Source organism: Ochotona princeps, chromosome 3, assembly GCF_030435755.1.
Source record: "Ochotona princeps isolate mOchPri1 chromosome 3, mOchPri1.hap1, whole genome shotgun sequence".
In the NCBI taxonomy this organism is placed as follows: Eukaryota; Metazoa; Chordata; class Mammalia; order Lagomorpha; family Ochotonidae; genus Ochotona; species Ochotona princeps.
Genome location: NC_080834.1, coordinates 31,302,420 through 31,315,042, shown reverse-complemented (window position 1 = coordinate 31,315,042; position 12,623 = coordinate 31,302,420). Strand labels below are relative to the sequence as shown.

General features: G+C 48.3%; 1 protein-coding gene across 1 annotated transcript in view; it reads right to left on the bottom strand.

Moving 5' to 3' along the window:
- Window positions 1-8,656, bottom strand: part of CLDN14 (claudin 14) — an 86,646-nt gene extending 77,990 nt beyond the window's left edge. The window contains exon 1 of the mRNA XM_058661644.1: window positions 8,353-8,656. The gene's annotated coding sequence lies outside the window, so the exon portion shown is untranslated. The remainder of the gene's footprint in view (window positions 1-8,352) is intronic.
- Between the last annotated feature and the right edge of the window lie 3,967 nt (window positions 8,657-12,623).

Below are 12,623 nucleotides of genomic sequence, written 5' to 3'. Positions count from 1 at the left end.
TCTGTGTAGAGAGCAAGCTGCATGTTCCTGGAGATTTTGGAAAACAAGGCTATGGTTGGCTCAGATGTGGATTCAGGTTGGAAAAAAGTCACTGAGAAAATACAACAGCATAGCATATGTGCCTGTAACACCTTGCCACGTGTGTTACACCCGATGGCCATGTGATGTGTGGTTTAAGGCCTGATAGGGATACAATGTAAGGGCTTGGAAAATCTTCCCCTGCATGTCTTAAGCTAAGGGGCTGTGAAAATTTGCTAACTATTATCTCTGTATGATATTCTTTGTCTTAGACGTGGTCAGTGGTGTTCAGAGTGGCATAAAACAGCCCAAGAATATGTCCTTCACAGTTTAGAAACAAGTAGTGCAAGGGTTCTTCGAAAGGTTTGCGCTGAAAGGAACAGAAACCTAACTTGATCATGATGCAGAAGAATTTAGAATCCATGGACTGTGGTGGCATTTTAGCAGAACCTTGGAAGTTTAGAACTCTTTGCACCTCGGTAAATATGGCTTTCAGGTCCATTCGGCATCCCTTTCTGAAGCCCCTCCCCATAACCACTCCTCTCCCTCACATCTGAGGCCGTGGACCCCCAGGTATCAGAGGAGGTCTGGGGCTGGCTGCCTTCCAGTGGAAGGCGGGGGGAGATGCAGTGAAGGAATGAACTCCAGGCGCACCTCCAGGGCTAGGAAGCTTCAGGTTCTTGGAATGCAAGGCCTTGGAGCCGGGAAGCATCCTATTGTCTGCAGGTGCCCTGAGTGATGGAGACAGACCCTGCCAGACTGCATCCCACACAGTGGAAATTCCAGGAGAATGCTGGCACTGTGAGTGACATTTTCTTGGAATGTCACCAGGGGAGAGGCCCTGTACTATCTCCACCCCTTCCTGGCTAAGGTATGAAGGGTCAAGGCCAACACATAGAACATTTAAATTATCATTGGAAACAGGGTTAAGACTTCACTGGGAAGAGCCTGCAAAGGGAGAGCCAGGCCAACTCATCGCAAGCTGGGTCCTTGCAGGCTCTTCCTCCTGCCAATCCCAGCCTGCCCCGACACCCAGCAGACCCAACTTTCCAAGCATGCGTTTTGTGATTCTGCCATTTATAGTATGTGGGGGCCCTTTCTATGATCTGGAGCCTATGCCATCCAGTGGCTATCCTAGCCTTTTATTGCCCTCACCCAGTGGGGTTGCAGGGTTAATGCCAGCCCTGATGCAAGCTGACTCTGTGCAAGGGGCCTTGGGTGGGTCAAATGTGAACAAACAGCATTTGGTTCTCAGCAGCAGGGAATGCCTGAGGGTGTACCATACTGCCCCCAGACCCATGGGAAATGTGGCCTTTGCTGATGGCACCAAGCCCCCGAACTCCACACTCCTCAGCCAAGTCTCTGTAGCCACATGAACTTGGCGAGGAGGACTCAGCCGTTCTGGCCTTCTGTGTGCTTGGCCAACCAATCTGTTCTCACCTTAGTACTCATACCTGGAACCTACTGGCAGATCTCACCAGCCTAGGATGTTTAAGCCCAGCTAAATTCTTTCTCTCTTCTTAAAAACTGATTTATTTATTTTTATTTGAAAGACATATTTACAAAGAGGAGGAGGAGAAAGGAGAGAGAGAAAAAGCATCCATTGCTGGTTCACTCCCCAGAAAGGCCACAACAATTGGAGCTAGGTTGGTCCCAAACCCAGAGCTGGGAGCTTCCTCCAAGACTCCAAAGTGGGTTTAGGGACCCAAGCACTTGGGCCATACTCTGGTGGTTTTCCATGTGTATTAGCAGAAAGCTGAATAGGAAGCGGAACAACCAGAACTTGAACCAATGCCCATATGGAATGCTAACATCACTGGCAGAGGCTTAACCTACCATGCACTATGGTGCTGGCCCCTGAATTCCTTTTTCTATACCCAAAGAGGGTGGCAAATTGAAAAAATTTAAAAATGATGTATTTAAAAGGCAGGTATCAGAGAGAGGGGGAAAGTCAGAGAGAAAGAGGCTGTCCATACAAGGGCAGGGGCTGATTCAAGCCGAAGCGAGGATCCCGGAACTCCATCCAGGTCTCCCACCTGGGTGCAGAGACCCAAGCACTTGTGCCATTCTCTGGTGCTTTTCCAGGAGCATCAGCAGGAAGCTGGATTAGAAGCAATGCAGCCAGTTCTGTTTAATCAAACTGGCTGTCCAAAAAGGGATGCCAAGGTGACAGGCCAGGACTCACCCTGCTCTGTGCAGCCCTGACCTGTGATTGTTTTTGATAACAGATGACGGGTCGAGATTGTAGATTCTAGGATCTGGATATTGAATCAAACTCTTTGTACTGCACGTAGCTGCTTGGGTTGGCAAGCCTCTGTTTCCAGGTGGTGGGGGGCATGTGCTGATTCCTTCCTGCAGGGGGAGTGGTCGAGGCGGTGCATGCGCTCAGTGCTGGGTACCCCTGTTGTGAACTGTGGATGGCTTGAGCGTGTGCCCCTAGGGATCTGTGTGGGAGACTTGATCCTCTGTGAGGATCCTCCCATGCTAAAGGTGGGAGCTTCTTCCAGAGGAGGGGCTAGCAGGATGTGGGGAGGTTGCTGGAGGTGTTGCTGTTGGAGGAGTTAAGGCTGAACTTGTGTAGGTTCTCACAGCAGTGAATTGTTACAAAAGCACAGACTAGAGGCTGGCATCCCACATAGGTGCCGGTTCAAGTCCCAGCAGTTCCACTTCCAGTCCAGGTCCCTATTAAAGCACCTGAGAAAACAGCAGAAGATGCCCTAAGTCGTTGGGCCCCTGCATACATGTGGGAGACTTGAAAGAAGCCCTGGCCTCACCCTGGCCCAACCCTGGCTATTAAGGCCAACTGAGCAGGGAAGCAGCAGATGGACAATCTCTCTCTTTCTCTCTCTGTAACTCACCCTTTCACATAAACAAAATAAATCTTCAGAAGTGCCACTTGGAACTCCTACATCTCTTACCAAAAACAGAGAAAGAAAGAATTAGGAACCTCTGGTATCTTGCCGTAGAAATGAAGAACAGACTGGTACCCACCATGAGTGACAGCTGTCATTGCTTCCAGTCTTGTTTTCCTTGCTCCATTGCCAAGATGAAGATGTCATTGCCAAGGCATAGTCACAGCCTATTTCAAAACAGTGTCTACCATGCAAGGATAAAAACTTGGGAGATAAGAACAGGCGAGTCAATTGCAGCAGCAGCCGTTGACACTGTAGTAATTGCTACTCGAAAAGAATATAGATAAGGGTGTGAATTACCTTGGCCCACTGAAATTTGGATGTTATGTAGTAGAGTGCAACCACATAGCTTTGAAGTTCTACAGTCAACACAGAAGATTTGTGCTGTGAACTCTTTCCTCTCTACAAATCATACCACAAAAATTATCACCACCTCTACTACTGCCATAGTGGTAAAAGCTGTAGAAACAAAGATGAAATACATGGCTAAAATGATAACACTATGGGGCCAGCCACTGCCTATGGTATTGGCATCCCATGTGGGCTATGGTTCAAGACCTGGATACTCCACTTCCCATCCAGCTACCTGCCTGTGGCCTGGGAAGGCAGCAGAGGATGGCACAAGTGCTTGGTCCTCTGCACTCAAGTGAGAGACCTGGAAGAAGCTCCTGGCTCCTGACTTTGGAGCAGCCTGGCTCTGGTTATTGACACCATTTAGCAAGTAAATCAGCAGATGGAGGGTCTCTCTGTCTCTGTGTAACTCTGCCTTTCAAATAAATAAATAAATCTTTTTTTAAAAGAGCGAAACTATAACATTTTGGCTTCTGCATTTCACTTTATATAAAGAACGCTCTATAAATCCACATCAATCACTATAACAGTATGAACTTAACAAAGTCATGATTTATAAAGTCAAGGTGCGAAAGTCAGTTATATTTTGATATGCAACAGTTGTGAGTTTAAAAAATCAAAGCATATGCAATTGTACTCAAAGCTTCAAATACTTAGGAACAAATTTAATGAACTATGTGTAAAACTCCTGCAGAAGAAATACAAAGTAATTCTCAGAATAATGAAGGAGGCCCAAAGAAGTGGGAGGACATACAATATCCATCAGTTGGAAGGCTCAATACCATTAATTATTTTTCCCAAGACTATTTCTTGATGCTGCAAAATTGACATAAAATTCCACCTGTTATTGTGAAGAAATAAGTGAGCTGATTCTAGAATTATGTGGAAACGGTAGGTATTGTGCCTAGGAGTTCAGATGCCCATACCATGTTGGGATTCTCTATCAGGCCCTGACTCCAGCTCCCTGCTCACGCACATCCAGGGAGGCAGTGGAAAGGGCCGAGGTGATTGGGTTCCTGCCACATGTATGTGAGACCTGCACTGTGTACTCTGTTTCTGACGTCAGCCCCCTAGCATTTGCAGGCATTTAGGGAATGAATCAGAGGACAGGAGCTCTTTCTGTTTCCCTTGCCTCTCAAATAAGTTAATAAATAAAACATAAGTAGAAACACAAGTGATTTTGAATATCCCAATGACTTTGAAAAGGGAAGGCAAATTTGCAAGATTTACACGGCATGATTTCAAGATGTAGTCTCAAGGAGAATCAAGATCGCAGAATAGGGTAAGGACACATTTAAATAGACAGAGATACATTTAATCAGGATGAAGCAGAGAGGACACATTCCACAAAATAGGAGAGGACAGATAACAGCAGAGGGGCACATGGAGACTGACAGACACAGGAAAGCAACGAAAACAATGATGTGGTGTTGCAGTGACTGGTACTCCAGCAGCATTCAGCTAATGGCAATCTGAACTCCACCAGTAGCCAGAACGCCACCAGCAACCAGGTGGGAAGGGACTTTCACTGGGAGCTTAGGAGGTGAACCCAGACAAAGAACTGTCCATCCTGTTGGTCTGTTTGATTTGACCAGGAGCAGAGACAGAGCGGCAGATCCCAGATGGGCAGTGCGAGAACAGGGTGGATTTCACAGCACAGTCAGCTCCCTAGAGCAAAATTGGGCGCCATTTTGCTTAAGAAGGCAAAGGCAAGGAAAAGAACTGAGCTGGGAGTGAACTCATTTCTGACTCAGTGAACTGCAGCAACACAGTATTCTATAGGTTCCACCCAAGACAGGTCTGGGTAGCCCTCAGACCAGATGACCAGCAGATCGAGAACTGTAGTAGGGGCACGTCAGGTGCCATTTTGGGCACTGTGGCAAAAGTTTAGGACTGCAGGGACAACAGTGAGCTGCGCATGTGCTGAGCTCGTGAGAACTCACTGAGTTCCGTGGACTGCACTGGTCCCACGGGAAAATAATACTGACTGTGGCATCGTATGGTCTAAATAGGTCTGTGTGGGACCCAGACCTAACTACCAACAGGTTCCAGCAAGATAACCACCACCAACAACCTAGCTATATAGGACACCTGGGTGTCTCCCTAATCCTGGGACATGCTCCAGCCTGAAGGGGAAAAAGGTTGCAGAGACAAGAGTGCAACCTCAGCGTGATAGCACAGGAGGTAGAGACTGGCAAGCCAGGAGCTGGGACTACAGAGACCAAGGTGGAAATCTAACATAAGAACCCAGACCTGAAACTTGCTGGAGGGAGTGGCACAATTGGCTGCAAACAAAGAGCTGTGTACCAAGCACAATAAGTAAAATTGAACTGTAGACCTGTGGGTGACACAGCTTAGAAACTTGCCCCAAGGAGAAGAATCTGATAACTAGAAGTACAAGGACCAAGAGCAAAAGAAGAGACAAAAGCAAAATGAATATTACTGAAGACTCCTCTGCAAAGGAGCAAAAGCCTATGCCAACCTCAGAGTTCACTGAGGAAGACATCAAGAAAACAGGAGACACAGAATTCAGAAAACTCATTATAAAGCCTCTTATCCACAACAATGAGAAGCACATACAAGAGTTCAAAGAATTTAACGAATATGTTACACAAGAGATAGCAACAATAAAGCAAATCAAGGCTGATACATCAGAAATTAAGAACACAGTAGAGCAAATTAAAAGTATAATGGAGAGTCTCCAAAATACAATGAAGGAGGCAGTATGCTAAGCAACAGAAGCCAAACCAGATGAAGGCAGTTTGATGCTTTGCATAGGAAATCTGAATAAAGCAAGCACTAATCTATATGCACAAATTTGCTAATAGGTCATTAAATGATAGTGAGAGTGGTGGAAGGGAGATGGACAGTAGGAGAACAGAAAGAACTTTCTGGTGTGATTAAAAATATTCTATATCTTGTTACGAGTGGTGGGTACCAAGGTCTTTATTACCCTTCAGGTTCGTTCAGCTGAATACCTAATAGTTCTATGATGGTTTCATTTGTGCTCGTTACGCCTGAAGAATTTAGAAATAAGAAAGAAACCATTTTGAGGGGAAGACCTGTTTAACGGGTGCAACGCCCTCCTGTGTGATCCGTCTCGCTTTTCTCCACAATGCTTCTGCCAAGACTACAAGATGCATGAGTCATGTCACATCCCCTCTCGGCGCACAGCCCTATTTGAAATTCCTAGAATTCTGCTCATAAGAAATTGTTTTGAGTCATACACACAGATAGAACACTCCATACCATCTATGTTGGCATAGTTTTTAACAAAAATGAGACCATCTTTTGCTTGACCTCAACGACAAAGATTTGATTATTTCACATTCCTCTTTGATTTCCTAGGGACGCAGACAATACAAGTCTTTTAAGCTACTGACCCAGTTCTCCATGCTTCCTTCCCCTCCTTCCCATACCCTGTCCCATCTCCAATTACTCTAGATACAGTTCCCAGAAATAAAGCCACATTTGGCACAAAAAATCTATCTGAAAGGTAGAAGTCATTGAGAATAAAAAGGGGTTGTGTCATCATACTAACATCTCACACAATTCTCCTTGTCACATTCTCTTCCCACTGAGTGAAACTGCTACCTTTGCAATGAATCCAGATTCATCATCTGCCATCACTCAGTAGGGTCCGCTCAGTCTACTCCCACCTCTACCCTGGCTTTCTCAGTTCTAACTGGTTCTGACGCTTATCGCTGCCCAACTGTGATGGTCAGCCAAGAATAACCAGACACACGCACTGAGCCTTTCCCGCATGTCCATGTAGAACCTTGCAGTTCACTTAGTAACTTTCCATCTCCATAGTTATGCCATAAGGTGGGACTGTCATTGTCTCCATTCTGGAGATGAGAAGGCTAAAACACTGGAAGGCAAAGTCACTTATCACTAGGGAGGGACCGGGCTTGGGTCTGTGTCCAGCATCCACAAACTTCGCCATGATCTCGTGCAGCAGCTTTAATTTCTTTAGAAAAAAAAAAAAGGCAGATAGGGACCGGAGCAATGGCTCAACTGGCTAATCCTCCACCTACAAGCACCACATACCATTTGGACACTGGTTTGTGTCCCAACTACTTCTGGGATTGTGGCAGAGGATGGCCCAACTCCTTGGAACCTTGCACCCATGTGGGAGACCCAGAAGAGGCTGCTGTCTCCTGGTTTCGGATTGGCTCAGCTCCATCTGTTATGGCCATTTGGGGGAGTGAAGCAGAAGATGTCTTTCTGTCTGTAAAATCTGCCTTTCTGATAAAACATAAATATATCTTAAAAAAAAAAAACAGATGGAGTCAAAAACGGGGGTGGGACGCCTATTGCCACCTGCGCAGCCTGTCCATGGAGGCAGTAATGGGAATCAGTCCCTTGTCACAGGATCACAGCAGCGCTCATAGCTTAGCCACTCTCATCCACGTCCCTTCTAGGTTCATAGGCACTTACAGGCTTGAGTTTTATAATCCAACAGCAGCGGGCTACACCCCCATGGAATTGCCACCAGCCTCCGCACAGAGGCCGCCCTCACCCTGGCACATACGTAAGAAAATAGCCTGCCTGTCTGGTGGGCTAGGCTCCACGAGCCTGCTGGGAATCCCTTCACAGAATACAGAATGAGACCCCAGAGGCAGGAGGGCCCCTTGAGACCAACACACAGTCCAGCCACTGCAGCCTCCTTCCTTCAGTCTTCATGTCAGTCTACGTGAAGGCCATGTCTATCCAACCCCAAATTTCCCATTTCATGTTTCCAGTGATTAAAACATGCAGCAAGTGCCCTGTCTTACCAAAGAGAGGCAGGAAGCCAAGCCACCCTCTGCACCCATCTTCTCCAGCACTGGGTGTTAGGCGCTTGGACCCCTTGATTTAGCGTGCTGGTGAATCACGCGTTCATCACCCGCTCTGCTCAAGACCCAAGGTGGTCTCTCTCCCAACTTAGCTTCCTCCCTTTACCTGCTGCTCATCTACTCCCAACTCACCTGCTTGCACCTGTGCCTCTCAGCCTGCAGAGGCTGCAGAGACTCACGCCTCAAGGTAGAGGGAAGCAGAGACATATCCCATAGCAATCAGTGTCACTCACCGTGCTGGTGTGTCCATGGTCAAGTCACAGCTGTGTCTGGGGCAGCACCCCTTGGGCATCCATCCTCCTCAGCATCTCGCCAGGGCCTTTGGTTTCCGACTTTGCCCTGAATTAGCTGTGATCTCTTGGCCTCACTCTCTCTCCTCCACTGTCACTCAGATCCATCTGGCTTTCAGCTGGGCTTCCCAAGGCTCGCTCCTGTCTGGGTGTCTTCAGGTTCGTCCCTTGCCCAGGCTCCCGGCACACCAGGGCTCAGCTATCAACGTTGCCCTTTCAGTGCCTGCTATTCTGGCTCTGCTAAAAGGGGCCACTTTCTCTGAGGCCCAGCTCACCGAGTCCCTGTTCTCTGAACAAAAGGCCAATCAGAACCGAAGAGGTTTTTTTTTTTTTTTTTTTTTTTTACTGACACTCCTCTCAGCTCAGATGACCTGCTGACTGAGGCCTCATTGTTGCTACTCACTGTGGGTGCCTCTCAGGGGTTGCCTTCAGAGACAGGCTTGGTATGAGGCAGCAGGGACAGGTCTGGGCCCGGTGGGGAGCAAGGTGGCAGAACGGCCAGCTGAGGATCAGACTGGAGGAAGTGGGAGGTGGGAGAAAGTGGCCAGTGGCTGCAGCCCAGTGGGGTGAGGGGTCATGCCAGGAAGAGGAAGCTAGCAACATAGACCTCTTAAAGGAGAGAGAGGTAGGAGCAGGGGATGGAAAGATCAGATGTGTTTGGGCTGGCGCCGTAGGGTAGCACCCTAAGCTTTCACCTGTGGCACTGGCATCCCAGTGGGTGCTCCACATCTGATCTAGCTCTCTGCTTATGGCCTGGGAAAACAAGCGTTTTTGACCCACAGCCACATGGGATACCAGAGGAAGCTCCTGGCTGCTTGTTGTGGGCTAAGGAGTTGATTAGCATTCGTTAAGCTGAGCACCTACAGGAAATGGGCTTGAGGCTAAAAGCACCTGGTCTAATCAGACTCATTGGCATCCTATTTGGTTAAAGGGCTTGGGGGAAAGAGTATAAAAGGAGTAATAAAGGGAGGCTTCGGAGAGACTTCCACCATCACTGGTCTGCTGTCGGTGTTTCATCCCCAGACCTTCTCCGTGTCCACGTTACTGGCTCTGCTGGCCAGAGCAGCTCATGGCTTTGGATTGACTCAGCTCCGGCCATGGTAGCCATCTAGGGAGTCAACTAGCAAATGGAAGATTCTCTCTCTCTTTCTGTCTCTCCTCTCTGTAACTCTGCCTCTCAAACTAAAAAGAAAATAAATTGTTAAAGAAAATGATCAGGTGTGTTAGAATGGCTTTGTTTTGGGGAAAAGGTGAAAGTGAAAAGGATTTCTCCCCTCCAGGTGAGCATTCCCTGCCCTCCACACAGAGACCTGGATTGAGTTCCTGGTTCACGGCTTTGGCCATGGCCCCAGCCCCAACCACTGTGGTCATTTAGGAAGTAAATCAAGGAACAGGATTCTCTCTCGCTCTCTCTCTCTCTCGCTTGCTCTCTCGCTCTCTGTATGTGTGTCTCAAATAAAGAAATACGTAACAAGACGGTTAATATCAAGAGCATGGAAAATACCAGGTTTTGGCAAGTGTGTGGGTAACTGGAAGCTGTGTGCGCTGCTGGTAGTGTTGTGCCAGATTTTGAAATCCCCAGATAATCATCAAGTCTGAAGTCGGAGCTAAGGCATAAAGGCGGTTTATTCAGGTTAACTAAGGTCTCCCAGCCACCTCCCCCAGCCCTGCATGGCTGGGCGGGGGAGGGGCAGCCGCAGGGAGGACAAAAAGCCCGCGAGCCAGAAAGAGAGAGAGAGCCTGTGCGCCCCCCCCCCCCCCCCCAGTTCTTATACATTTCAGGCTACTAATTATATAGTCGTGATTTAACAGGCTTCTGTTGGTGGGTCTGAAGCAAGCAACTTTCAAAAAGTACAAATCGATGAGCTAGAGGGCGGTGAATCTTATCAAACACCAGGTACCTCCTTCCTGAGGAGTGGTCTGCCTACATGACCGACCAGGTGTCCTGCCAGGTGTCATGTAGACTATCAGGCCTGGAGTTCACACAGCCCCCAGCCAAACCATTAAGACAGAATCACAAAAGGCAGAAAACATCCAGGTTCTTCAGTAGGAATGCCCGATGGTGCAGCTGCTGTGCAAAGCAGCATGGCGGTCCCGCGGGTGGTCATGGATTCATCATCTCACTGGCAATAACATCCCCAAGCATGCGCCAGGGAGGACGGAAAGTTAGCTCAAACAGAAATATGTATGCTTGGCTCACAGCAAGCAAAAGATAGAAGGAAAGGACACCACAGGATAGTGCGCGAAGCCTCCACCTGTGGTGCTGGCATCCCATATGAGTGCTGTTTCAAGTTCCAGCTGTTCCACTTCCAATCCAACTCATGCTTATGGCCTGGAAAAGCAGCAGAGGATGGCCTGTTGCTTGGGACGCTATACTCATGTAAGAGACCTGGAAGAAACCCCTGGTTCCTGGCTTCAGATCAGCTCAGCTCCAGCCACTGTGGCCATTTGAGTGTCGGGAGCACTGCACGTGTGCCCTAAGATGGCGCTGAGACCTCTCCTCCCTCTGGAGTGTGGTGGTACACAGGTTTCAGGAAGTGCCTTCTGATTGGCCCGTAGCTGCATGCTTAGCGCGTGTGCTACGCGTGATCAGAGCCATGATTGGCGTGCCTGCCGCGTGCATCGGTGACCTTTAAGCTGATTGGACTAGGATTGTATTTAGCGGTGGGGGTTTCAGGAAGAACGGGGCCAGCACAGGGAGATGGAGGACAGAGTACGACTGGGATGGACGGACGGACGGACAGAAGACTAGGGGTGACGAGGAGGTTGGGGAAATGAAGTGGAGACAAACGGGAGGAAAAGGGAGAAGTCGAGTCGACTGGCTGGGAAACGGACTGGTTGGAAGAATAAAGTGCCTCAAGATCTAGAACCTGGAGTGTCGGGTGAATTCTTCTGCGGGACGGAAGACCCCGACATTTGAGGAGTGATAGAGAGGAGGAGGAGGGGAGAGAGAGAGAATATAGACACACACGCGCACGTACGCACATGCAGAATAAGATATTCCATCCGCTGGTTGACTTCCCAAATGGCAGCAGCTGCTGAGACCGAGCTAGGCTGAAGGCAGGGGCCAGGAGCTTCATCCACGCCTCCCCCATAAAGGGCAGAGCCCAGCACTTGGGCTGCCTTCTGCTGCCTGCTCATGTGTGTTAGCAGGCTGAGAAGCAGAGCAGCTGGCACTTGAGCTGCCTGTGCCACAACACCAGCCCCACATATCAAGTGTCTTTTGCTCTAAGAATAAACAGATTGGAGGACATCATGTTGAAGGAGATAAGCCAGACATAGAAAGACAAATATATCGTCTCCTACATGTGGGAATTAAAATTAAAATTTAGGAAAGCACAATACAACCAAAGAAAAGTCACGGGTATTTGTTTTGCTGTAGATTATGTTTTATCAAACTTTTTCCCAAATTTTGTTTTAAAAACTGATCAAATCAGTTTTTGTTTTGTGCCTGGGGCATAGCTGATACAGTTGGCACCTACATTTCCAGAAGCCTGTCTGGGCACCGGTTCGAGTCCTGGTTGTTTCACTTCTGCTAATGTGCCTGGGAGAGCAGTGAAGAATGGTCCAAGTGCTTGGGCGGCTCCTACAGCCCGAACGAGACCCAGAAGTTCCTGGCTTCTGCCTCATTCAGTCTTAACCACATTGCCATCTGGGGGGTGGACCAGCAGCTGCAAGACAAGTCTCTCTCTCTCTTTCTCTCTCTCTCTCTCTCTCTCTCTCTCTCTCTCTCTCTAACTCTCACTTTCAAATAAATACAATCTTTTTAAGGATTTGGGCCAAACTGAGTTTAAATGATTTTGTGACTATCTTTTCACTTGATTGTAGGTTGTAGTCTTGGCCTATGTTCCTGTTGGACTGTGGATTTTACAGTTTTTATTTGTTGAACTCTGAGTCACTAAGCCTTGGACTATCAGGCAAAGTGAAAATAGGTTATGCATCTCAAAAAGAAAAGTTGCAGAAAGAATAAGCAAAACACTAGAGCAGACAGCTGGTGAGAAGCAGAGACCAAAGCCCTGAAGAACCAGGGCCGGGGACATCCTGAACCTGCCGTACGAGGCCACGTCCCTCAGTCTATATTCTCAAAGCCAGCACCACGTCCCCACATGGTGTGTGCATGACTGACCTTTGTGGGGACAGCATGGAGAAGGCGCTTGAGAACACACACACGCACTTGCCCCTCACTGGGTCGCAATTCGCTGCTGCACCCGGTG